At 44.7% G+C, this 27972-nt stretch overlaps 1 protein-coding gene across 6 annotated transcripts in view; it reads right to left on the reverse strand.

Moving 5' to 3' along the window:
* The window catches only part of LOC121292662 (guanine nucleotide-binding protein G(I)/G(S)/G(O) subunit gamma-2), an 84767-nt gene that overhangs the window by 38105 nt on the left and 18690 nt on the right, over positions 1-27972 (reverse strand). Inside the window, exon 1 of one of the 6 annotated variants that reach the window (XM_041214922.1) lies at positions 22719-22737. The exons of the other annotated variants lie outside the window; for them this stretch is intronic. The gene's annotated coding sequence lies outside the window, so the exon portion shown is untranslated. Of the gene's footprint in view, positions 1-22718; positions 22738-27972 lie in introns of those variants that run through there. 6 annotated transcript variants of the gene reach the window in all.

Here is a 27972-nt window from a genome sequence, read left to right on the forward strand (position 1 = left end):
TACATTAAAACAAGCTAATGACATGCAAGTGACTGTCACTCCAGATCACATTTTAAGCTAAAAGTCTGAACTGCTTAACATAACGCTGAATTATGATACATTTCAATACTGTGGAGAATTGACAACATAGTTGATTAACACACTGTCCTGTCACCTCAGTTTGATTCCAAACTAGAATAATAGACTCCTCACTCTACCTTTCTAAGGGCTTAATTTATGCGGATTGCGCAGTCTCAATCCAATTTCCAATGAAGCAGCATCTGTGTGAGAGAAACAGGGTTACCTTTTCTGGTCGATGACCTTTCATTAGAAGCATCATTGACCTGAGACATTAGCTGTTTCTCTTGTCACAGGTGCTGCCAGACCTCGAGTATTTCCAGCATTTTCTGTTTTTATTTCAGATTTCCAGCAACTGTATTTTGCTTTTGAATTTGCAATGAGCATGGCTCCCGAGTATGGAATTGTTCACACTCTAGGGCTCATTCTTTCAAAGACACCAGAGAGATGGTTGCTTTGAGAAATGGCTGCAAAAGGCCAGGGTCTGCTGGCTACTTTTGTTGATTTGGTTTAATTGTTTTCATTTAAAAGATTATCAGTAAAGCACTGTTATAATGCATACTGACCTTGGTCTGATTGTTGACACGCAGCTTCAATCCACACACGGAATTTAATTTCATCTGCAGCTCATTTTTAATGTTGGGGGAATGCTGGTGTAACCTGATGTATTAGAGATTTATCACAAAGTTGAAAGGTTCATAGGAGATTGACTAGCCACTCAAAAGCCAGTGCAAACTCTTAAGCAGGGTGAGACAACATTTTGAAGGGTTTCTCCCACTGCTTGGCTTTAGTGCACTCAGGGATCATATGCCTGAATTATACTGTCACTTTTCAAGCTGATGTTTATCTGAAACCATTTTACAAAAATACAGAAGTGATACAATAACTGAACAATGACTTTCATTATAAATAACATGACAATTATTGTGGGAACAAAATTGGGATAGCCTCTGAAAACATGCATGGGGCTTGTGTTGCTTAATTATCCTGTGCCTGTAGATTGCAATGCAGGCAGCACACCAACTTTGTGTTGCCTATTCATTTTCATGATCTCTGCATCTAGCTAGCGCACGACCCATACTGTTTAATGGCTGGTACATCAGCAGGAGGTCAACATTGTGGGTGGCTAGTAGCACTTAAATTTTGTACTGCTTCAAAAGGGCTTGCACTTTTTAAAGGGGAGGAGCAATGTGACTGGAGAAGGAGCTGAGGGTTGTGGTTGAACAGAATCTAATCTGGGAGAGTGAATCATGGCACAAGTGGGCTCCAAGGTTTTCAATGTTGCACTGGAGGTCTTGGTGAAGGAAGTGGAAAGAAGGACAGGGGGAAGGGGAGAGATCTTTCAGATACATGATCTAAAGGCAATGACGACAGATAGCTGCGATGGTCAATGCCTGGAGTCAAGCCCCAAGAACCTGGATCCAGTGCCATCAATGACCTCAAATGAGCAGCCAAGGTCAACAAATGCCTCTTCAAATGCCACATCCCACCACCTGCACTGCTAGTGTCTCTCACTGCTCAATGCATATGCATGTTAGGTATGAGTCCCGATTGCCAGAGATTTTTGGTACGTGAGTGATGGTGACCTGAGTTTTAATCTGGCTCTGACTGGGATTAAAAAAAAATGACGATCGTAAGGATATTACAGTCCAGTGCCAAGTGAATGTGCGTCCACAGCATAAGCCTGCCTAAAATTTGGTGAAAATTACAATAAAATCAGGTCCTGAGTATGACCATTGTGGGAAACATTAAGCATAAGCCTTAGTGGATGGTCTTCTACAATTGGCAATAAGCGTGTTGCTGGATGGAGTAGATGGATAGTACTCGGCTTCTGAACCATTATATCCTTCATGCCAAGTGCTTAATGTTAGGAATGGGCCTGAATTCTACCCTCGGGCTGTGCCCACAGTCGGCGCGGCCAGAGCAGATGTAAAACCCACTCCCAGCTGAATTCACGCTGTGAATGTGATCTTACGATGGGTGGCCAATTAAGGCCCACTCAGCGGGAGACGGGACTGCCAGCTGTTTTCGGTGCGTGGGGGCGGGAACGCTTTGGGCACCGGGTCCAATGGGTGGTCAAAACCTGAAGAGGCAGCCCCCTGAAGGTTGCCCGGAGTTGTGGGGAAGGCTGAGGGAGCTGCGAAGCATTGTTCTCTCTCCACCTGGCTTGCCTCGGCTGTCCGGAAGTGGATGTACATGTGGATGTGCCTAAAGATAGCATCAGTTACAAGTTTGATGCAACTGTGTGCAGCTGATGGAGAAACACAGCACAGATCCCCCCCTGAGCCCTGGAAAGAAAAGAATCGGAGGCATAGAAGTTGAGGGCCGTGACCTTCAAAGCCAACGGCATGGGTGTCAGCCCATGCAATTGGAGTCGATTTCCGGACCAATCATGTGACATTGCTGTCACTGTGTCACTGGAAAGGCGGAGTCTCCTGCGGCACTGGACCTCGGACATCTGAAGGTAGTTAGAGTGCTGCCTGAACAATCTAGACACTGGGTAGTGGCGTCTTTGGCGTGCTCTCCCACCTTGGCCTCCCTGCTGGCCCTGTACCAATTGAGTCTGTGCCTCTCCTCTTAAAGGTCTGTCCCTGGGATGCTGCTCATGCCCACTTGGCCTCCTCTCCCTCCTGCCCCTCTCTTCCTCTTCAGAGGAGGTTCCACCAGCAGAATACACTATCCCCATGAGGTGGGATACAGAGGACCAGCGCCTTGAAAATGAGGGAGCAAATGTGCTGCAATACTCAGGGGAACCTTCCAGGGAAGATGAGGGCCTGAGATGCTGAAAGGCAGGCTCGACAATGAAACAAGATGCAAAGGAACTCTGGGACAACTCTGTACTTACACAGCAATGAACTGGCAATGACAGAGAAAGTGCTGCTGCTCCGGAGGCTTTGATCCCGCTCGTGAATGAGGAAATGATTAAACTGTGAATTCCGCTGACCCGTTTTGCCCGTGTGACAGGTTACATAAAATCGCGGTCAATAGGCTTTTTAATTACCTTAATTGGCCCTTTAAATGTCGGCACGTGCTGCTTCGACTCCCGTGTGTGCCCACCGACCTCAATATTGCACGCGTGCGCGATGCTGTCAGCACACATGCTCAACGTCTTTTCGCACAATTTTACGTGCATTCAGGTTGGGCATGTGTCCGACCTTAGGACATAAGATTAAGGCCATGGTTACAAAATATTCTACCTGGCAGTCACTTCAGTAGAAAATAAATAAAGACTGATAGATTCACCATGTACAGGTTTCAGCAACTCTTTAAAATCTTGCCCCAGTGTCTTCACAACTTCCAAGAACAGAAACTGAGCTGACATGGACTCAATGGGACAAGTGACCTCCTTCTGTGCCATAAATGACTCTGCGGCTTACAACTCCTCTACACTGATTCAGTATGTTACGGAGTCAAAGTGACAGAAATTAATTTCAATCACATGCTTATCTTTTCCTGTTCAAAATGGCCCTGTAATAAGCTTCATATCACAAATTATTATATGATACCAGCTATTCCAAGCTCTGCGCAATGCACATTTATTCATTGCAAAGGCTATGCTGTATCAAATTACCTATGCATAGCTAATGTATCAACTGGGTGGAATATCGTCATTTGATAAATGACATGGTTGTTTATCTGTTGAATCAATAGAAGAATGCGACTCAAAAAACTGTCTGAGCTCACAATTAGTGTGTAACACTGGCACTGTGACATCATTATATAAATTCTTGCTTCTAATATGTGCCCATTAGACATCACGCTATCTTTTTTAAACAGTGCAAAACAATCTTTTTAAAAAATACAACCCTGGACTCTGAAGTTTGTGGACAATTTACTGACTTTAATTGACCATGTTCAATCAGCTGCAATTACCTGGATTCCCACAGGGGAAAACGTGAACAGTGGTGTTAAAAAGACAGGGCAGATTAGTGGCAACAATTCACAACAACCTGTTCTACATATAGTGCCAATGTTGTAACAAAACATCCCTCTAAGGCACCTTAGAGGAGTGTTATAAATCGAAATTGAGATACTAGGGCAGATGGCCAAAAGCTTTGTAATGGAGGTAGGTTTTAAGGAGCGTCTTAAAGGAAGTATGAAAAGTAAAGAGATGGAGGGGTTTAGGGAGGAAATTTGAGAGCTTAGCACCTCGGCAGCTGAAGGAAACACCATCACCAATGGTGGAGCAATTAAAATTAGGCAAGCACAAGAGGCCTGAATGAGAGAAGTGTGGATATTTGAGAGCTGTGGAACTGGAAGTGATTATAGAGATAGGGAGGGGTGAGGCCATGGAGGGACTTGAAAACAATGAGGAGTATTTTCTTTTGAGGCGTGGTTTGACTGCATGCCAGTGTAGTTCAGCAAGCACAGGGTTGCAGGTGAATGGGACTCAATTACGAGTAAGGTCACAGGCAGCAGAGGTTTGGATAACCTCAAGTTTAGGGAGGACAGAGCATGGGAGGCTGACCAAGGGTGCATTGGAATTCTCAAATCTAGAGGTAACAAAAAAATGGATGAGGGTTTCAGCAGGTGAGATGAGGCAGGGGTAGAGCTGGGCGATACCAAGGAGATGGAAAAATGTGGTCTTCGTGATGCCACGTTTGTGGTCAAAAGATTGTCTCGAGGTCAGATATGACAGAAATGTTCCAAACAGTCTGATTCAACCTCAGACGGTTGCCAGGGAGAGGGATGAAGATAGTTGCTAGGGAATGAAGCAGTGACAATGGTTTCCCAATATTAAATTTGGGAAACTTTTGCTCATCCAGCACTGGGTGCCAGATGAACAGTCTGATAATTGAACAACAGCAGAGAATTTGAGAGAGGTAGTGCTGGGTGTCACCAGTGTATGTTAGAACTAACGCTGTGCATTTGGATGATGTCGCCAAGGGGCAGCCTGAAGATGACAAAAGATGGGGCCAAGGATAGGCCAAGGAGACACCCGAGGTAAAGGTGTGGGAGTAGGAAGAGAAGACATTGCAACTCTGGCCATGAACAGATTGATAAGAATGGAGCCTGGCAAGACTAGTCCCACACAGCTGGATGAAGTGGAATGGTGTTGGAGAAGGAAGGTTTAGTCAACAGTGTCAAAGGCTGCAGAGAGGTCAGGAAGGGCAAGGAAGGAAAGTTTACCTCCATCACCGTCACATAGGATGTCATTTGTGACTCTAATAAGTGCTGTTCTAGAACTGTGGCAGATGCGGAAACCTAATTGGAGATGTTCAAACATGGAGTTCCAGGAGAGATGAGCATGGATTTGGGAGATGGCAACATATTCAAGGACTTGTGTGCTATGAAACCCAACTTACCTTAATCTTCAGCGTGGAGGTCAGGAACTCCAAGTCCCAATAAACCTCAGACCAGCTGCACATGTGCAATTCTGCACCCTTCATGTTCTTTGGGCTGAGGACCAGCCCAATGTGTTTGTGCAGAAGGAGGACATGAAAACCTGGGTCAGGTGACTGGGGTACAGGCTCCATGGCCAGCCAGTATCCCAGGTAGGGGACAAGGGAGGGGGACGGGAAAGGTCCCAAAAAGGAAGTCCCAGGTAAGGGACAAATACCGGGGATAGAAACAGGTGCCAGTTAAGTTCAGTTAAAAGACAGGAGCAGGGAAATAGGCTCCAAGTTAGAGAAAGGGCTGTGAGGAGCAGACTTTGAGTAAAGAGGGCTCAGGTGAAGCCGAGTAGAGGGCCACTGGGGCAAAGGTATCCCTTTGGAGTTGTAGCATTCTGCTTGGCGTGGCAAAGATCTGGAGTTATGCCTGTAATTTGGTGCTTGGGTGTATACTCGAGAGCTAAGGGGAATGGAATCTTGGAAGACAAAATTGAAACCCTGAAAGATGCACTGTTGTTGATGCCATCCAAGTCTGGTAATGGAAGAGGGCTCAAGATGATCCAGGAAAGCAGCAAAAGGTTGGTGACTCCATGCTGGGGCAACGCCATCCAAGTTGGAGTGACTTTTGGAGAGAATTCCCCAAGGCGAGATCTTTGAAGGCAAAGACTGGAAACCCTTATGAGAAAGATGGAGCTTCAGTGAGATTAGTTGAATCAATGTGACTAATGTCTGGGTGTGTTGCTGAGAAATCCACGGAATCTGTTTTGTTCACATCTGTCATTTATTTGTGCAGTGTGGTGTATCCGACCACAGTTTGCCTGTTAATTCACATGTACCTCACACTTACCCTAAATGTTAGAGTATATGCTAGATATTGTAAATTATTTTATCTTTCTGACCCTGTAATATAAAGTTTATTATTGTTTGTTCAAAACCCTTGGAATCTTGTGGCTTTCTTCGCTGAGCAAGTTTCTTGAATCTCAAATGAAAACATCATTGGTCCCTAACTGGATCTCACCAACAACGTGGGAGTCTGGCCAAGGATCATAACCGAAGAGAAAACGATTTTTGGAGATGAGGTGGTAATTTGCAAGGATGCTGAGGTCAAGTGTTGGTTTTTTGGGGAGTGTGGTGCTAATGGCAGATTTAAAGGAAAAGACAACATCTGAAGAGAGAACCATTACCAATATTGGCCATGGTGGGAACCAGGATGTTAAGTTGGGTGGTCAGCATTTAACAGATTAAGGTTAAGGGAGTGGGAGATGGGTCTGATGGACAAGATGGGCTTGAAGAGGGCATGAGGGGAGAAATTAGTGAAAGATGCAAGTTTAGGGTGAAGGCAGGAGCGGGGAAGAGATCTTTAGAGGAACTTTGGCCCAGTGAGCTAGTGGAATTAGGGGAGCAGTGGAGGCAGCTGATCAGATGCCCACAATCTTAGTGGTAAAGGAGTTTGTAAGCTCCTTGCACTTGTTGGTGGAGGAGAAAGGGGTGAGGTGTTTAAAATGACAGTTTGCAGTAGAAAAAATAAGCTAGGGTTTATCTTTGCATTCCAGGATGATCCTGGGTTAGTGAGCCGTTTTGGCAGACGACAGCGGAATTCAATAGTTTTGTGTGCTTCAGCCAGATCTGGCAATGGATGGCTAAACCAGTTGCCCAGCATCTATGCAAGGCTGCATCCCTTGGACTTAAGGGAGTGGTGATAGGGGCCATACCAGGGGAAATGGTCAGGGTGAGAGGGAGTGATGGGATTATTGGATACCAGGTCACCAAAGGTGGAGCTGAGGTTGTGGTTGAGCAAATCAATAGCTGCTGAATGTTGTGGCAAATCAAGAGCCAAAGGCTGGACAGTTGGGATTTTGCAAGTGACGCTGTAAGTGGATTGGGGGGTAGTTTCTTCCAGAGAGCAATGTAGAAGGAAATAGGGTTAAAATGTGGAAGAGACATGTGGATGGAGAGCAATTTAAGTGACCAGAGATGAACTTGTGCGACTGCTCCAATGTGAGCAATCAGACCACCTGAGATGGAAAAGTCAAGGGGGAACCTGTGAATATGGGTTGGGGAGTTTACAGGAGGGAGAGAATAAGGGAGCACAGGAGGTCAGTGAACATAGAGGAGAGAGAACATGATGAGTTGAGATGGAGGTTGAAATCACTAAGGATGAGAAACCAGCAGAGCCTGAGGGAGGAAAGCAGTGAAGATATCTGGATGAGAAAATGTTTATGGTCCTTGGACAGGCTGTGGAGAATGAGGATTTTGCATGAGAGGTGAGGAGGTGGCAAAAGGCGAGATACTCAAACAAAGAGAAAGTGCAAAAAGAGTAGGGGGTCAGACCAAGGTGTGATTTGGTGATAAGAATCACGCCACCGCTGCAACAGTCTGGATGAGACAAGTCGTGGAAGGTATAACCAGGCAGGGAGGCCTCACTTAAGGGGAAGGTGTCAACACTGTCATGGCCTAGATGTCAGTTTAATCATCCACAGTAAGTTAGTGGATGAAAAGGGCTTTTTCCTCAAATGAACATTCTGAAGGGAGATTTGGGGAGGAGTGGTAAGATCTGATCCGCTGGTAGAGGCCACAAGGTCAGGAGTTGCAGTGCTGGGGGTGAGTTGGAAGGGGCAGTGATTGGCAGGATTTTCGGGTCATCAGGCGGGTGGGCCTGGGGATGGCTGAAAGACGGGCCGCCGCCCGTGATCATCCCCGATCGCGATTGCACAATGGCTGGCCAATTAACAGCCAGCGTGAAACGCGCACTGAGAAGCTCAGCACTGCCGGAGTCGGGGTGGGAGGAGGGCAAGCGCTGACGTCAGCGCGGGCACAGGGGAGTGGACAATGAAAGCTCCCTAAAGGCAGAGAGCAGCCTCAGGGAGCTGAAGAATTTAAAACCATCAAATAAAGGATACAAAAATGCAGAAAAAAAAGGTCCACACATCGGACTCACTCACCTAAACATATGGATAATAAAAATTCTGCCCATTTTTATTTTTTTTTAAATTAATATCGGAAACCTCATCCCGCCCTTGGATGAGGTTTCCTCAAAAATGCAAAGGCCGCCTGGCTGATTAGCCCACCCACCAACCATAACGTTGGATGGGCAGCGATAAATCACCTCTAATTGAAACTTTAATGGCCTTAATAGGCCTCTTAATTGTTGACCGAAATATCGGGACGCTCACCTGTGTCACTGCGAGCTATTTTACGCCCGATCGGGTCGGGCGCATGCCCGCCCGCGGGACCTAAAGTTCTGCCCCTGATAATCCGGGGAAATGGACAGGGGATCATAGGAGGGAATCTAGAGTTAAAGTCATAGGTTCCGTGGTAGCAGCTGAACATCGCAACAGTGTTCAATAATAATCCAGATAAGTGGAATAATGACATGGGAGATTTGCTGGTCAATAGAAAATAATAAGAGTCTAATTTATCACGAAATATAACAGAGTAAACAATTCAGTTCATTAGTGACCAGCTATTATCTAACTGCTCTGTGCTGTAATACAGAATTGTGCAAATTTGAATCTAATCATTTTCTACCATATTCACAGCCAAACAATACTCGGCTGCCATTTTATCATATTTGTGTTCTGATATTTTTAATGTCAAAATTCAAAAAGTACTTAATTCATTTTTGTACATTTTATGTATTGAAACTACATATGTATTTTGAAAATGGCATGCTTGTATTTATGTTATATCTGCTGTATCATGTTAAAAGGAGACACTTATTTGTGGGCATGAACTACACAGAAAAGCTACACAATTTTAGAATAAAAATTGTTCTATTTGGTTGCGTGTCACAATTAACAGCACTAAATATTCAATGCTGAATTTTGCACATTAAATTATTTCCATCACTTATAAATACCAGCAAAATCTAAAATCAGGGAAAATTACCCTCTTAAAGGAAGATTATCCCAAGATGAACCCAGCATATCGCATAATAAATATTTAATAATAAATTTTTTAGAAGCCTGCAAAGAACAGAGTTGATGTAGCAGTTCAGCCATGATCTTACTGAACGGCAGAGCAGGCTCAATGGGCTGAGTGACCTACTCCTGCTCCTATTTTTTATGTTCTTAAGGAGAAACAAAGCCAGGAAAATGGTATGTGGCACAAAAATGGCCAGGTGCAAAAGAATAAAAGCCTGTGAAGTAATTAGGTGAAGGACAGGATGCAATTAAATTACAGATATATATACATAAACATAATTGGCACATTCTCTGGATCTTGGATATATCTTTTACTTCTCTCAAATTTTTGCCATTGATTTCTACTGATCTTTCACCACAGTTACAGCAGGAGATTGGGAATACTCCTCTACAGCTCCAACCACTTACATTCTTATGGTCGTCAAGAATTCTTAACATCAGCAAAGAGAAACTATCTTCCTATCCTGCTCCACTTTAGACCTGATAAAAAGAGGCAGCCTTTCATTAGGGTTGGAACATTCAGGTTTTGCAGTTAGCAAAGCAAATATCGTACTAAGGCATTCTCTCCACATTAGCTCTCCTTATTACACCTGCCAAGCATACTTAAATAAGCAGATGGCTGTTTTGGTCATTCATTGCAGCAAATTACAAATTCAAGTCTTATGGAAATATTTCATTTTAAAGCAGAAAGTCATTGACTCTGTGAAGATGTAAGGCAGAGTTTTTAAAAATCAGTTTGCATTTAAGAGGAAGTAGTTCTCGTAATCATGTCTCTTGTACTTGTAAGTAGCGGCAACATGACTTGCAATTATATTGACCCCTCACAGAATTGAGTGGTTATTATTCCCTCTCTGAAATAGCAGTGAATTCCCTTCAATATAATCTAAATAATCTGTAATACAATAAATATAGGTTACATTCAAGAATTCAACTATTTTTTTTCCAATCAGACAATGCACCATTTATCTCAAGTGCTTAAAAAAAGATTTGGCTTTTTAAGTATTTTCACTCTGGTCTGCCTTCCAATGCATCTGTCATGATGGACAGTAACTCAAGATACTTGTCACACCACACAATAATTTAATGTGTCTAAATGTAACCTTATTGTGCCCATTGTATATGCCTAAAACAGGCACATCAATAACTAACTGAGCACTGCAGAGGCTGACATGGGATGTCAGCCACTGTTAAATTTGTCAGAGCCTTTTTTGGAGCCGGTTTGGGTCAAATTCTCATTTCAGGCCCTGAATCCTAAAGCTGTTGCCTTACATGGATATTGCAATGGCATTCCACATCTTGAGTAGCCTAACCAGCAATCCTTGAAGGGGCACCGGATGTTCCTCAAACAATAGCATTTTGTGGAATAGGAAGGAGCAGATTTGTTCACCCTGCCCTCCCAGCTAAAAGAAACTATGTGACAATGAAGACTCAAGTGACAGTCGAGCAAACTCAGTCCACATTCTTTTGAATAGCATTGCTTACAGAAGTGGAAGTTTGGTTGCACTCTGTGGGCAGAATTTTCTGCCCCCGTCAGCGGTGGGGCATGATGGTGGGTGGGGGCACTAAATTTGGTGTGATGGAAAAAGTGTCCCGCAGGCAGGAAATTAGTTTGGAATTTTGTTCTCCCGGCTTTGATGTGGGTTAAAGGTGAGTCAAGTTTCCTGCTGGAACTATGTCAGGAACCTCATCTGCATTCATCTGCACCTCATGAATGCTCATTAAAAGGCCAACTCATCACAATTACGTTTCCCCTTCAAATTAAGTACCCCACCAGCAGATAATTTTTTTCACGACTGTATATAAGTGGTGTACACATGCTGAGCTTCACATCATCAGTGACTTGGAGATCAGTAGACACTGCTTTCACCTAGAGTGTTGCTGCGAGATATCAGGTGCTTGTATCACAAGCTGCACCAAGGCTGGTCATAGGAGGCAGGACCAATGGATAGTGATGAGATGGAGGCAGGGCTGGGCTTTTGGGGGGGAGGGGGGGGAGACACAAAAGGTGAGGGGTGAGACAGTTAGGACTCGGCCAGGGTGGAGGGTGGGTGCGCGGTGCAGACGAACGTGCGTTGAACATGAGAGGGGAGTGGTGAGACAGAGGCAGGACTTGGGGCGAGGGTGTGGAACACGACTGGGGGAGACAGCGACAGGACGAGGGTGGAAACACGAGAGCGAAGTGGGGAGACAGAGGAGGGAGGGGGGGTTAAAGAACAGAGTTGAAGTAGTGAATGACTATCCTGCAGGGCAAGAGTTTTAAGGCTGTCCAAGGAAGAATCAGAGACTGTTCTGGGGCTGATGCCACGCTCATAGAGGCGTATTGAAGAGACGGTTCTGGGGCTATGCAGGCCATGTTAGAGAGCTATGAATGGCACACATGTCTTGGCCCCAGTCTTGGGCAGGGGAAGACCTCTCTGGGCAGTGACGGTCATGCACGGTATGGTGTGCAGGACATGGTCAATCACCTGAAGAATTCTGCCCTGGGAGTTTGAGTCATGGTATTGTGAGGCAGATGGCACAGTCACGGTCAGGGAAGGTATCTGTAAGTAGGTTGCAGAAAAGTCATATAGGGGAATTGGATGGTCTCATCAGCAGGGTGATCCAGAAAATAAGGATGCAGTGGCTTTGAAAAGCAATCAGGTTGACAAAGGGCCTGGGACATCAACATTGAAGCAAGGAGAACAGGAATATCCACAGGAACAATGATAGGATCAAAGGTAATAGGGGAGGATGGATAAATAGGTGGAAGCGGAATTAGGTGGTGGTGAGTATGGGAGTAACTTCGTGGGTGATGGAGGAAATCAGAAGCTGGTCTCATGGATGAAAGTCAGTAGTGGCATTTTTCGACCTCGCTTAAGAATAATGGTTTGAAAAACAAGCTAGAAAAAGAAAAATCGATCAGGGATCTCAGGGTGTGCGGGAGGAGCTCAGCGCAGCAATTTTTGGCTCATTGAAGGGACACTCGATAAACGTCCAGCTCAAACCATGGAGAGCATGGCTCAGCTGAGTGCTGGGCTCGAGGGTCTAATGCAGAGTGAATGAACTTGGCTCCTTTACTAATGTTGCGCATTTAGGCATTAATCATTAAGTTTAGGTGCTACAGTGTATATGGTTTTAAATTGACATCTGATCCTTACAGAGGCATATGAGAATGGATGTAGGGTCAGACAATCAAGGGGCACAGCTGCTGCACAAAGGCAGCATGGCCCTACAAGGCTCCGTGTTCCCAATGTATTGATCATGGCATTCAAGGCACCATGCCTGCAACCATGGCATAAATGCAAGGATTGCGTATCAAAAGTTATTGTCAAGGCCACTGCAGAACCACCATCTCCAAGATACCTGACTCAGCCTGGCTCAACCACCAGAAGCCGGAGGCATAGGACTTGGGTCTTTTGATCCAAATTAAGACCCTCATTGTGAATACGCATTCACATCTGAGGGGAAAGCTCAGTCACCTGTTGTTCTGTAGGATGATATCCTGCAAGGATGGCCTTGGTATGCCATATACAGACTGAGGGCAAGTCAAGGGCTAGAGACTGCATTCCTGCCTTGTATATGGAGGGTGACCATTCAATGGGAACTATCACTGATTGCTCCATTGTGTCCATTCACAGATACAAGGAGTGGAGAATGCAGGCAATGCTGCCTTCTTGATAGCTTTGATTAGAATGAGAAGGGCCCATTGTGGATTGGCACAGCTGAGGGAAGACCATCACCTTGAGAAGCATCAGCCAGAGAGCCCCAGGAAGCCCATGAGGGGGGGGGCAAATCCACAGAGACGTTTGGCACAAATAAAGGCCTACAGAAGATGCAGCTCATACATTGGGATGAGCAAAAGACAGTGCCACAGGCACCTTCACTTATGTGGTAGCTCACCTTTGCCACATTCTCCATGAGGAACTCACGCTGCATGGACCTGGAGGACATCTAAAGGCTTTTTTGCCAGCAGATCCTTCCAGTGCTTCACTGACAACCTTTGCGGAATCTCACAATCGACGACACACAATGCCGAAGGGAGGTGACAGATGCCCTTTTCAGTAAAGCTCACCATTATGTGCAGCTCTGCACGGATGACACAAGCCAGGTTGCCAGAGCTGTGGGATTTGCTGTGATCTCCAGCTTTCTGCAAGTGCAGGGCACCATCAACTGCACACATGTGGCCTTGGCAGCAGCCTGTTACATTTATTAATAAAAAAAGGTTTTCACTCTCTGAACATTCAGCTAACTGGTGACTGAAGAAAGCAGATCCAGCATGTTTGTGCTAGGTACCCAGGGAGCTCACATGACTCGTACATTTTCAGTCACTCCTAGGTGCCAGAGATATTTGAAGGAGCTCAATGCTTAGAGTGTTGGCTCCGCGGTGATAAGGGGTACTCCTAGAAGACATGGCTAATGACGCTTGTACATTGGCCACAGAGTGCATCTGAGGAGAGATACAAAGTTGCTTATTCAGTCACCAGGTCCTTAATAGAGCAGACTATTGGCCTCTTAAAGATCATTTCCGATGTTTGGACTGGTAAGGTGGGGCTCTCCAGTACTCACCACAGAAAGCGAGAGTCTTACATCATCATTGTGTGCTGTGCTTTGCACAAAGTAGCACTACAAAGTGGGGGATGTGTTTCCAAAGGGAGACATTGAGGAAGCTAGACATCTCTTCGAATGAGGAGGTCTTGAAAGGGGACAAATCTGAAGAGGATGCCGATTCAGATGAGCCATGGGCACGACATGACAGTGTGCCCGTGACAACTTAATAGCTACAGGATTTCAAGGGGTTCACCCCTTATCACCGTGCTGAAACACCGTTGCACACATGGATACACTCATGCCAGTATGATGGCAGCTTAGCAAGGTGGCACTAACAGAAAAAAACATTTGTCAATAGTTAGCACTTGACCATCTCAAGAGGGAGCTACATTGGGCAGCATCATCTCTCCAAATGCCAGCTCTCACGGATGAATAATGCAGAGGCTCATCTTGCTGCTGAGCCCCAAGATACCTTCGGACATCAAGATGCAGTGACCTGTTATTCCACATTATGCACCCAAAGCTGTGATGTACGTTCACATTGTCTCTACAGAGAGTGGCTCAGCAGGACCATGGTTTGATTATTTACAAACACTCATGACCCTGCATTTGTCAGAAACCTGCCAAGTCTATGTCATGCATTGCCTTGACATTTGGGAGAAACATGGCCCAGTCAGTATTGACACAGCAGTCAATGGCAACTTCTTCTCTTCACAGGTCCTGCTGAGCACTCAGATATACCAAAGCATCACTTTCATAGCATTACAGTTCTCGACAGTGTCCACATCACAAAGGCCAGTCCTTCCTAGCTACCCTAAGTTAATGAATGCGTAGTCATTCAATGAATTCCATATCAAATTGCATAATGTGTCTTTACAAAAGGATTCTGTAAAGCACCGCTTGGCAGCCGTTCCGGAGCGAAGTGCGATCCTCACAGGTAAGTAGACGGTTTCATCAGGATGAGCGTATACCTCTGACATAACACACATTTCCCACTAGCAGACATTTCTAATATCAACGAGTGGAACCAACTTCAATCATTCAACAGCATGCATGGGGAGAATGGAAAATAATAAAAGGAATAACATTCAGCCTTAAACTTGGAGAAGAAAACACTGTGCAGGGAGGCACAAAAGGCTATATTGCTTGATGATGAATACTACTTTTCCCAAAAGCTCTCAGTCATAAAGTAAATTCCATTGGAAAGTACACTTGGGAGAAAAGATTCTAATGTTGGTCACAACAAATACTTGTTACATCCACAAACTACAGACTTCATTGTGACAGCATCAGGATAAGAAGCAATTCTCATGAGGTCAAATAATGTCTGCCTGAGATCCAAGGGTCACAGTGTATTGTCCAGCCATCATTCTCACATATGAAGTGCCTTTGTCATGTCGTAAATGTGGACTAAAGGCGATTCACTGTGATGATATTGAGTGAGGCTTAATGGAACCGAGGAACCAGATGGGAGATAATATGGGTGGGTTCATTTTGGACTCTTGAATGAACGTGGGGCTTTGCATCACATTGATTAGCCATTCAATACCCGAGACTTGGAGAGAGATAAATGCGAACTATATTTACAATAGTGAAGAATACATTCAGCGATCAAAGACCCGTAGTACCATTGTGCATTCAAAACTTCTTACTTTTTCTTACCCTACCACTATGCCTAGTTGCAGCTGACATCTGCTGCAGAGGTGGAGGCAGCCTGCTGACTGCTATGCCTTGTTGCCTGAGATGTCTTTGGCAAGCGTCCTCTGGTGGCCCGAGGCTTGAATGGCCTTAGCCTGTTAAGGGTATCCTGCTCTGGGGCAGACGTACCCTCCTCGGTCTGACTAGCTAGAGTTGATGGGGTCACAGGCAAAGGGGGTTTGGGGCATCAGGGCACCCTTGGGTGGATGCCCCCAGGATGTCTGGCTTGTGCTCCTCCTTCCTTTGGGTGCCCCTTGGTCCCTCACTGACTACTTGAGGAAAGGGGCACCGGGAGGGAAGTCAAGATGTCCCATCCCTCTCTCACCTAGCCAATGCTAGAACGCAACCATGGCGAGAGTGATGGTGTGCAGGTCCGAGCGCAAATCCAGCTGAAACTGCTGGACCTGGGTCTCCAAGGCGGCCACCACCCTTCCCATGGAGACTTTGATGCGCGTGCATGTCAGAGAATGTGGATGGACTCCACCATTCTTCATTCCAGCCTGCTGATAGCCTCTGACACCTCTGCTAGATGCTCCCCTGCTTGTCTTTCCACCTTCAACATTTTCTCAGGGATGATTCCAGAGGCTCGTCATTGGACTCAGACTCAGTAGGGGCCTAGTCTCCAGCAGCCCTCAAAGTGGCAGAGACCTTGGCTGCCATTGCCTCCGCCTGCAGTGACAGGTCTTCACGTGTCCATGAGGTGATTACCAGATTGTGAATCCAAACCTACTCTAGAACTAGGACCCACAGAAGTGCATGTATCTGCGCTGGTGGAGGGTGCAGTGATGGGCCTTCATCTGATGGTTGCTCTGCATCCTCAGGTGGTCTGGGGCTAAGGTACTTATTGGAGGTCTTCCTTCACCTTTTCTTGCTGATAGCTGGAATAGAGAGAAGATAATTAGTGTTTGGCCAAGTAGGCTCCCACATTATAGGTCACTCACAGTCAGTCATTGTCCACATGTGACTGATGTTTACTGGATGCACCTTTACTGGCTTGTTGAGAGAAGGCTGATCCCGCCTTCCATGCAGGAATTATCTCTACTCTCTCCAGTGAGTTCTGCCACCTGCTGCTCGTGGGAGGAGAGTGTCTGCAACTCTGGGATCCCCCCTCTGGTCTTGGCTCTCTCCCTTGTTGTGGTGATCTTGTCCTGCATGAAGACAGATGGATTGACTGTGAGCACCATGGATGAAAGGACAGTTCAGATGCATGCACGCCTGTTGGCTCTGCTGACCCCTCCCCAGTAAGGGATTAAGACACTGCTTGTGCAGGATCTTACATGAGATGTTGGTCTTAAAAAGTGGCTGGCAGGCATGCGGTGCTGATGTCCCATCTGCTGGTCATGTGTAATATCCCTGTGGGCTCTAACCCCTAGGCTACCTGAAGTTCTTATGAGAGTGAGAGTTTGGAATGAGTAGAAGTTTCACTTACCCTGGTGGAGCACATCAGATCATTCACCCTTTTCCTGCATTTCAGTGGTCCGTTTTTTGTTGCCCCTGGGCACTAACCTCCCTGACCTCCTCCTAGGCCGGCGTGGTCAGGTAGGAGGACAACCTGCTCTCATCCAGAAGAAAGAGGACCTCCCGTCTTTCTTGGACAGCCTGGAGGAGAACCCTCAAAGGCTTTGCTGAATGGTGGAGTGGAGGGTTTTGTTCTCTCGGGCACCATAGTGAAGCAGGACTAAACAACACACCTGGCCTGAAGTGAGTGAGTGTCTGTGCAGGTGCGGTTTAAATATGGCACCAGGACCTTTGGCCCCATGAGGTAACAATGGGGTGGATGAATCCCTGCCTGCCCCGAGATTCGATGAGTTCCTTGTTGATGCATAATTAATGAGCTGAAAAGTGGAAAAATCGCTCAGACTAATTGAACCCGCTTCACAGCAGGAATCATGCTGACTTTCCCACCTGCCACCGCACTTAGTCTCCTGAATGGAAAATTCTGCCCTGTGTGCCATAGGTCTAATCCCCATTCTCCTGCTTTCACTGATGCAACCATTTTTTTTACTTTCTCTATAGATACTGCACTCCCACTGCACACATTCACTTCCAATTATCCCTTTTGTTTCAATTGAGCTTTTGGTGCTGGCAATTCTCCTTGCATCAAACTGAGACTATCTTATGTCCAATTGGACAATGTCACAGAGGAGGGCAAAGTGAGGAGAAAGAACGGATTTTGGTTTCAGGGTGGCTGGTAGCCAGATTAAATTTTGATATCTTGACAATTTTAAACATGAGGTTAATTTTCTAACAATCCATAGTAATGAGTGATCACTTCAAATGACACTTCATAGCATTGTCATTGGCCAATAATAAGCACATGGCTGTTCTTACTGTTCCCCGTTTGATTGACAGGATTCCAAGCCAACGTTAGGGAACATAGACTAGGTGAGGTTGGAGAATTCAAAACATTGTTATTTATAAAGTAATGGTTGGCAGCTCCCTCACAAGCCCCACCTGTGGCCTAACCGGCAACACAATGGACTTCAGTAGTCTCTCACTTTCAATTTTATCTTTACTGCCCTTATTTTACCTGCTGCATTGACATTCCTCAGATGCCACCCCAACCACTCTGATACCACAACTTGAGTTTCAGGACTCAATATGAAATTGTCTACAGCTGGGGAGTGGAGGATGGAAGATGTGTGAGGCAAGTATTTGGAACTGTTACCAAGCAACTGCTTATTACAAGATTCATAATCAGCTCTCAGCTCTCACTGACATAACTCATGGTTCACATTTTTGCCCCTCCAAATGAAGTAATTTTATGTTATCAATTTCTCATTGTTAAATCAGTACCTTAAGTACATTTTTACATTTTCTGTAATACAATGAAACATTTCATAGGTACAAAAATAATCAAAAAGAATATTATGAAATATTAGCCTTAATAACTAGAGGGCTAATATACAAAAGGGGAGGAAGTTTTGCTACAGTTTACAAAGTCCTGGTTAGACCACCTTTGAAGCACTGTGTACAATTCTGGGAACCACCCCTTAGAAAGGATGTATTGGCCTTAAAAGGAGTGCAGCACAGATTTACCAGGATGTTAACAGGGCCGAAAGGGTTAGATTATGAGGAGAGATTATGTAAACTAGTCTTGTATTTTGTGGAATATAGACAGTTAACATCAAGGGTTTCAGGATTTTGAAAGGAATTTATAGGCTCCATAGAGAGACACTTTGTCCACTAATGGGTGAGTCTAGGAGAAGAGAACATAATCTTAAAATCAGATCCAAGCCATTCAGGAGAGAAGTTAGAAACATTTCTTCCACACTTGTAAGTATGGAACTCCCTTCCATAACCAACATAGATGATAGCTCAATTCATAATTTTAATCTGAGATTGATAGATTTTTATTTATGAGAGAAAGGTATAAAAGGACATGGAGTCAAGGCAGGTGAATAGCATCAAAATACAAATCAGACATGATCTCACTGAATGACAGAAGCAGCTCGAGAGGCTGAATGGCCTATTCCTGTTCCTACGCTCTGAAGAGACAACCCTCCATCTAGTAAGCATTTTATAATCAGTTACATAGAATTCTAACTCTAAACAAGCTGTTACCATTTTATGTTCATTTAATAATTTCAATGTACATCTTTATTAAATGGCTAATTTGATTTGTGTTATTAATCGGTTCATATAGTCCAATTGTGTGGTTCTAGAGTTGGTCATACTAAGTAGGTCAAGTTCATTGGTGTTGTGGAACCTGAAGCCATTACTTTATTCAGAAAGGGATATCAGATGATCTGGGGCTGTCAAGAATCCAATGAATTAAAAATAATCCAAATCAAACCAGGACAATATGAAATGAATCCAAATAATGTTTAAGTAGGATCTATAAAGTGCCCACCCACAGTGAACCAAGTTGCATTTATTGAAGCCTTCTGACATCTACCAGATGGGCACATGTAACATGGCCACATGTTCAACAACGAAAAAAATGATCAAACTATCTAACCTGTTCATGCAATGTATCACTTTTTTTTCTATAAAATATCTCCCTTTATATTTTATAAAAAACTTAATAGCCATGAAACCTTCCAGCTTGTCAATTTCCTTTTTGAAACACCTTAAAATTTCCTGTTCATCATCTACACCTTGTTCCTAAGGTTTTGTTTCATACTTCAGTTCGCTTTTAAATGAAGGAAGTTTGTATGAATTGCCTCTTTATTTTTCCACATCTTTAAAACGTGTACCTCATTCTGAAGTTGTATTATTATGGCAGAAGAATATACCAGTCGCAAAATCATTAAACCCCTAATAATCTTACAAACTTCTATCAACATTCCCCTTTGGCTTCTTTTCTCAAAAGGGTCAGGGTGCACACTGCTCATTCCCCTAAGTTCTAGTATTAGTCATCTAGCCCTCTGGTGAATGCTCGCCATTAAAATGATATCCCTTTCGAAGTAGGGGGAGCAAAACCCGACAAACCCCCTTTCTGGTCTCAAAAGCCAAATATAATTTCAAATCCATCCTTGAGTTTTACATTATACCCTTTCAACCAAGGATTCTATCCTTGGATACCTCCTCTTCCCCCCTACTTGCTGCTCCTTGGTGAAATATTCCACAGACATGGAGTCAGCTTCCAGAGGTATAGTTGCGACACACAGCTCTTCATCGTCATCACATCTTTTGGCCCTTTTATAGCACCTGCATTGTCAGAACTGCTAGTCCAACATCCAGTCTTGGATGAGCCACAACTTCAAACAGTTAAACAGGAGAAAGACTGAAACCTTTATGTTTGGCCCCGCCATAAACTCTTACCCTTGTTACAGATTTCATTTTCTAATCTAGTCACTGTGTCAAACTGAACCACACTGTTAACAACCTTCACGTTAGTTGGACCCCAAGCTGAGCTTCTGAATCCCTTATTGGCGAAATCTTCTTTTCACATCAGGGGACCCGATGGCGGGACTGGAAATGTGCAGAGCCTCCACTCAGAGGCAGAGCAGCTGGCCACACAATCACATAGCAGTCAGCCAATTAGATATGCAGAGGCAAGAGCCCCAGCCAATCATGTAGCAGGGATGAGCAGGAAACCTCATGGTTACCTCATGGGGTCAAAGGTCTGGGTGCCATATTTAAGTGGCACCCATACAGTCATCCACCCCTCGTCATCCAGCAGCATCAATCTGCCTGGAATCTGGTTGCAATGAGGTGTCACGAGCCTGACTGGCACATTACTCCATTGCCCTGGGAGCTGCAGCAGGAGCCCCACCATCCACTCCCTCATGAGCATCAGCTCCTACCCTTCTTCCCCGCCTGAGGAGGCATCTGGCACCTACATTTCTCCGTGTGTAAATTCCTCACCCTTTTGCTGCACTAGGTTATGGAGGGTGCAGTAGACCTCAATGACCTGGAGACTCACTGTGGAGAGTCCTGAAGTGCTCCACTGAGTGGTCGAGGCAGCGGAACCCCACCTTCAGCAATCTGATGGTCTGTTCTTTTGCTGCCCTCATTGAAGCATGGGCGACATTATACCTCTCCTCTGCTGGCTTCCCCCCAGGTGTCATGAACCAGGTCTTCGGTGGATATCCCCTGTCACGCAGGAGCCACTCCTGCAGTTTGCCTCTGAGGGGGAGCAAACAGTGGCTGAGGTGGTAAGAATAATGAGAGCTCCCTGAGAAGCCAGCACACGCCTGCAGGATTCATTTGTGGTGGTCACACAGCAGCTGCACATTGTGAATGCCTTTTCGGTTTATGAAGACCACATTTGTGCTATCAATTGCCCCTTGTACTTGTGAAAATCCATTAATGGCACCAAATCCCATAGCTGTGGCTGCCTGGCTCTCTGGGTCTGTGGCGAATCACACAAATTCACTGGCTCTTGGGACCTCCCTGATGCACTTGTGAGTGGCTGACTAGGAGATGCCACAAATGTCCCCAGTGGAGTCCTGGAAAGAACTGGGCAGAGAAATTCAATGCCATGGTGATGTTCAAAGCTACTGGCATTGGATTGCCTCCCAATTCATGAGGAAGTGGGTCTTCCTGAAGGAGCTAACATAACTGAGTAACAGAATCCCTCGACATCGTCAGCTGTCTCTGACATTTGCAGGTAATTACTCTGTCTGTGGTATATTCTGTCAAATGCCAATGCTCAGCATCGCACTGGCCCCTGGTTTCCAGCATCCTGAGCTAACTGACCCCCTGATGACTTCCCTTATTGATGCTCTGGCCATTATTGCACCTGGACCTTCCTTTGCCAAATCTTCAACTGTGCCAGAGCTAGCAGAAGTACTGGGTGCAGTTGACTCCTCTTGTCTGCCTGAGGTGAACTGCAAACAAAAGGCAGGCAGAGACCTGGTCCACGCTTTCTTTAAGATACTCCCCGCTGTCCTGAGCACTTTAGACCAATAGAGAACCCTATACTTTGCATTGACCACACCCTGGTCAACACTGGACCACACCCACTTCACCAAGAACTCAACCCTTTACTCCAGCAAGCTCTTGTTGATGCAGCCGTGTCCATGGACACACACAGTGACCCTGGAACTGGAAGCCATCACCCTGCACTGTCCCTTCATTACCCTTAACTGTCACTCCATCACTCTTGCCCTGCCTTCGGTGACCCTCCTCTCACTCCCCATCACCCTTGACCAACTGTCATTCACCCTACAGCTTCCCTGGTCACAATCAGTCAGCCCCCCAACACACTGAAATTACGCACCCACCCCCACCCACCCTTTACCCTCGCCCTGCCATCCATCATCCTTGACACTCCTTCTATCATCCTTGACCTGTCCTCTGTAACGCTCAACTCTCAGGACCTCACCATTGATCTTTCCTGCATAACACTCGATCTCCCCACAGCCATGGTTAATCTAACATCTTTCGGCAGTGACCTTCCGTGTGCAGGGCTGCCCCCTCCCTGCCTCCCTCAGACTGCCATGGCCCAGCCCCCTTTCACAGCCGTTACCCAATCTCAGTGCACGAATGCCTCCTCTCCCCTGGTTCAGCAAAGTTCCCAACACAGGAAAAGCAGCTCCTACTCAGTCCAAATCGTCCAGGAAACCTACCTTGCCTGCTGCATGGCACCTTTAACCAGTCATGAATCTGAAACAAGTGTTTTCCGTTTGCCGCACACTCAACTGCAAAGAGACAATTTAGTCTGGCGAAGTTGTGTTTTAATAAGCATGCACAACATGCTAATGTATAAAACATAAGTTCACGCATTTACCATCAGAAGTATGATCCGCTCTCAGTCCGCCTTCAACTCTTATCCCGTCATCAGGGAGCTGACATTTTGCCTCCTGCTCAATTAAAAGTGCCCCGCCCGCTTCATTTCCTGCTCCCGGGAGCTTCAAAAGGCTCCGCCCACTGTCTCGAATGCAAACACTGCCTCCTCCTGTAACATGGCTCACCTCGCTCACTACCTCCACTGAAATCCTCATTTATACTTTTGACACCTCCAGACTCAACTAATCCAATTCTCACCTGACTGGTCACCCATCTTCTACCCTCTGTAAACTTCAGCTCATCCTAAGTCTGCTGTTCATGTCCTATCCCACACCAAGTCCTTCTTACCCCCGATCTCGTTGACCTACAATGACTCCCGGACCTCAAATTTAAAATTATTATTTTCGTGTTTAAACCCCTTCATGACAAATAAAAACAAAGTGCTGAAAAAACTCAGCAGGTCTGGCAGCATATTTGGAGAGAAAATCAGAGTTAACGTTTCGTGTCCAATCAATCAGAGCTCTTCATGATCTTGCTTGGTCCTTCATGACTTCGCCTGCTCTTTGTAACCTCCAACCAAAAACTCCCATTAATCTATCTCTTCATCTGACCCATGCCTCTTCTTCATCTTACCTCCTGTTGCTCCACATTAGGCGGTTATTCCTTTATCTACCATGGCTTTGCACAATGGAATTCCCTCCACAAACCAATCCTCCTCAAAGCCCACCTTCTTGACTAAAGCCACTCTTAATTCATTGGCTTAGCTTCCATTTTTTTGATTGTGCCACTGTTAAGTGTCTAGACACATTTATTCATATTGGATGCAAGTTGATGTTGCTGTTATGCATCCAAACTACTTGTTTTTGCTTGTACAAACACCGAGTTAAAGGCTTTAGTGACCTTTGCAAAGCCTAACTCCTACTTTGATCTCCAGTGCGAGGGCATTGAATACACATTTCTGATTACCTTTCCTTTTAAAACATCTCATCACTTTCCCTCTATCAGAATGAGAGCTTAATCAATAAAATAAGAGATACAAAATGTTAACTTAAGTAACTGGACTATTATTAACTGGATCAGCACCCCTGAGCTAAGGAGGGGAATGCAGTCTGGAGTGCAGCTCTTAATTCCTATCCAGTGGCTCCTTCTGACTTATGCTTTTCTCCTTGATGGCCCACATGGTTAAATTATCTAACAACATTCACTCTCCAGTATCACACACAAACAATATCTAATTAGATAAAAGCAAAATACTGTGGATACTGGAAATCTAGAAGAAAAACAAAAATACCTGGAAAAACTCAGCAGGCCTGACAGCGTCTGCGGAGAGGGATACAGTTGACATCTCGAGTCCGTATGACCCTTCATCAAAACATCTAATTGGAGATTAGGGACTGCATGTAGAAAAGTACCCGTGAGTCTCTGCCCTTAGGATTGGAAGAGCACCAATGAAAATATGGTAAAAGACTTGAAAGTCCATTGTTATTTTAGTATCCCCTATGCTGGAGCAAGGTGCTGTACATATGGATCATTACAAATTTCCCATGACAGGGATCCTTGTGCATATCTAAACCGGCCGCTAATTATTAAATTCAGTGTTTCTGTTACTCGGCATATCTTTGTACTTCAGTTGTTGAAAGAGAAAAAAACTGCACTTTGAACAGTTTTCAAAACGTATCAATACACTTGTATAATATTCTTAACTGATCATTTCAAATTGGTCTCACAGTAACCACATTGAGTGACAGACCTATGATTGCCTGTATTTCATCCTCTGTTGTGTAGTTTGAAATGCTCTCTGCAGACATAACCCTGTACTGCTGGGTATTGTTTAATTTGGCAATAGCAGAGAGAAAAAAAAATCACACCCACCATTGCACTTTATTAGGTTTCTAGTGACAACCACCAGCCAAGAGACAAAACAAGAAGCATGGGTCTTTATAGTTGACATATTATAAATTGCAGGTTTAATCTGCCCTTATAGGAGGTGCATGGCTTAGGTGACATATCCAGCTACATGCACAAAGAGGAAGTTGACATCCTGAACCAAACGCACTGCATCATTCAGGTGTGTGATTCATGGAAGTTGGTGAAATTGAGAATTCATCTTTTTGAAAAACAGTTCTATCAATAAAATGATGTCATTGGGAAAGAAAGCCCACAACCATTTTCTGTAATACTGTATGAGATTTGTCTCCTTGGTTCTGCACTTCTGCATCATGGGATGGATTTCAATGATTTGTAGTGTCTGTGAGTTCAGGTTTAACATTAGTGAAAGGAATTATGTTTAAAGTGACCAAGATAAATTCATTGGGATATCCATCGACAGGAGTTGTTTTGACAAAATACAGAAATGACATGAGAGCTGAGTGGTTCAGATCATGGCTTGTCAAAAGTAGGAATGTTTGCTGATGATTGCACAATGTTCAGCACCATTCATGACTCCTCAAATACTGAAGCACTCTGTGTCCATTTGTGGTAATACCTGGACAATTTTCAGGCTTGGGCTAATAAGTGGCAAGTAACAGTCGTGCCATACAAGTGCCAGGCAATGACCATCTCCAACAAGATAGAATCAAACAATCACCCTTTGACATTCGATGACATTACCATCACTGAATCCCCACCATCAACATCCTGGGAGTTACCATTGACCAGAAACTGAACTGGACTAGCCATATAAATACTGTGCCTACAAGTGCAGGTCAGAGGCTAGGAATCCTGTGGAGAGAAACTCACCTATAAACTCCCCAAAGCCTGTCCACCATCTCCAAGGCACAAGTCAGGGGTGTGATGGAATACTCGCCACTTGCCTGTGCAGCTCCAAGAACACTCAAGAAGCTCAACACCATCCAGGACTAAGCAGTCCACTTAATTGGCACCACATCCACCACCTTAAGCATTTACTGTCTCCATCACTAACACAGCAGTGTGTACCATCTACAAGATGCACTGCAGAAACTCACCAAGACTCCTACAATAGCACTTTCCAAACCAGTGACCTCTACCAACTGGAAGGACAACGGTAGCAGATATGTGGGAACACCGCTATCTGCAAGTTCTCTTCCAAGTCACACTCCATCCTGACTTGGAACTATATCACCATTCCTTCACTGCCATTAGGTTAAAATCCTGGAACTCCCTCCCTAACAGCACTGTGGATGTACCTACACCACATGGGCTGCAGCCGTTCAAGAAAATTGCTCATCGCCACCTTCTAAAGGACAATTAGGGAAGGGCCTGGTCAGCAAGGCCCGCATCTCATGAAATAATATGAAAAAGTATGTGAAAGCAAAGGCTGGACCCTGATGAAGATGCAGAAATAGAGACTGAAAGTGGTTGGAATATTACGTGCAAGGGTGCTGCTGAGTATCAGCTGGGAGGAAAATATGGCAAACATTGAAGGGAGAAGAAGTGGCCGGTATGTAATAAGGATCTATTACAGCAAGAAGATTGCAATTGGTAGTACATGTGTGCTGTATTACTACATAGAGATATCTTCAAGGGACATAGAGTGGGTTCCAGCTGGGAAAAGACCATGTGGCATGTCACAATGTAGGTGGTAAGGTGAGCACAAGACAACCTGAATGGAAGAGTGACAACAGACAGACATTTGTGGAGCTGGCAGCATGGCAAAGGAGAAGTCTGCTGGCATGGTCTTGTGATAACTCTAGCCAACTGGTATCAATGACTGACAGAGAATAACAATGACCGACTAAGATGGAGAAAAAGCCAGGGATGGTTTAGAGCACTGTGGACCTTGATTTGAAATCAGTCATAATTCAGTAATGCTTATGACCTAGCCCAAATAAGGAACTGAGTCAAAATGCCAATAGTTTCACTTGTAACCCCTATGTGATAAAATGAGAGAGAACTTTCATCCCAATGAAGGTTTGTGCATGAATTTGTGTTGCAGCTGTCTGTTTGAGATTGTCATTACGGCACATTATCAAGTCTACACGTAACTTCACATTTCATGTGGACCATGTTATGTTTAACTTGGGCGTGTTTAATGTTGATTCTAGTAGTAAGAAAATCAGGAAACTATTCCATTCCATGGTGCCAGACATCCCTCACCTTACAAAGCACAACAGCTGACATTGATCATTTTCAAATGAAAGAATAAAATGGGTGCAAAATGACCAACAGTTTTAGGATGGAGCAGCCGCCGCCAGTCAGAAGGTGATTATTAGGGTGCATCATTGGTCAATGTTTGGACTATATTGCTTTCTCTGTACATAAATGGTTTAGAACTTGAGACAAGAACAAAATTATTAGGTTTGCTGATAATGTAACATTTGAGGAGGACTCCAAATAGCAGCAGAGAAGTAAACCTTAACTGGGAAGAGTTGGATTGATTAGGCTAACAACTAGCAAATAACAAATAAAAAGGTGATAAGATATGGGAAAGGGGTTAAACAGTGAAAATCTAAAATGAATGTTAGTAGAATGTTAGTAATGTGCAAAACACAACACAGAAGAGAGATCCACTGAAACCATCGGCACTGTGTGCAACAGAGGTAAAGATGGCATCTTGGTGTAGAAACAAAGGGATTCAATACCAATCATAGCTTATAATAGTGAGTTTGTACAGAACACCAATTGAGCCCTTGTAGCACTGTGCACAATTCTGGTCGGAGCACTTCAGTGAAGACATCTGGGTGTTAGAAAGAATCCAAGTAAACTAATACTGGCAATTAGGCACTTGAGATACTTGAAAAGATTGAAAAGACGATGGGGGAGTTGGGAATCTTTGAACTGGAAATAGATGGCTTAGAGGCAGAAACTTTATTGAGTATTTAAAATTCTAAGGAGTGCAGGTGAACGAAACCTGCCTGTCATGCCCAAAGATTAAGGGGCACAGACTGCCTCTCAGAAGAAAGGAGGTAAATGGATAGGTTTGATTTACTTACTTCACATAGAGGATGGTGAATGTGTTGAAGGGCTTCCCAGGGAAGCAAAGGGGGCATCAGCAAATTTAAGGAGGGAGCTGCATAATTTTTTGGTGAATATTGTGTTTTTCTAGAGCGCTAGGGAAAATACTGTTCTGAAAGTACGGTCAGATGACCTGAAAGCTACGTCCGAGTTTCACACATTCTATGTTACTATCTCTTCCTCTCAATTATTTCTTAGTATGACACTTATTGCAACTTGTCAGCCCCACCCACAGTTTTAATTCTTTTCAGATCTAATTCACTTTATGTAAAGTGCATCAATGTCATTTTCTATTGCCAATTCTGTGCACTCTGACACAA

The sequence above is a fragment of the Carcharodon carcharias genome, chromosome 20, assembly GCF_017639515.1.
Source record: "Carcharodon carcharias isolate sCarCar2 chromosome 20, sCarCar2.pri, whole genome shotgun sequence".
NCBI classification, from domain to species: Eukaryota; Metazoa; Chordata; class Chondrichthyes; order Lamniformes; family Lamnidae; genus Carcharodon; species Carcharodon carcharias.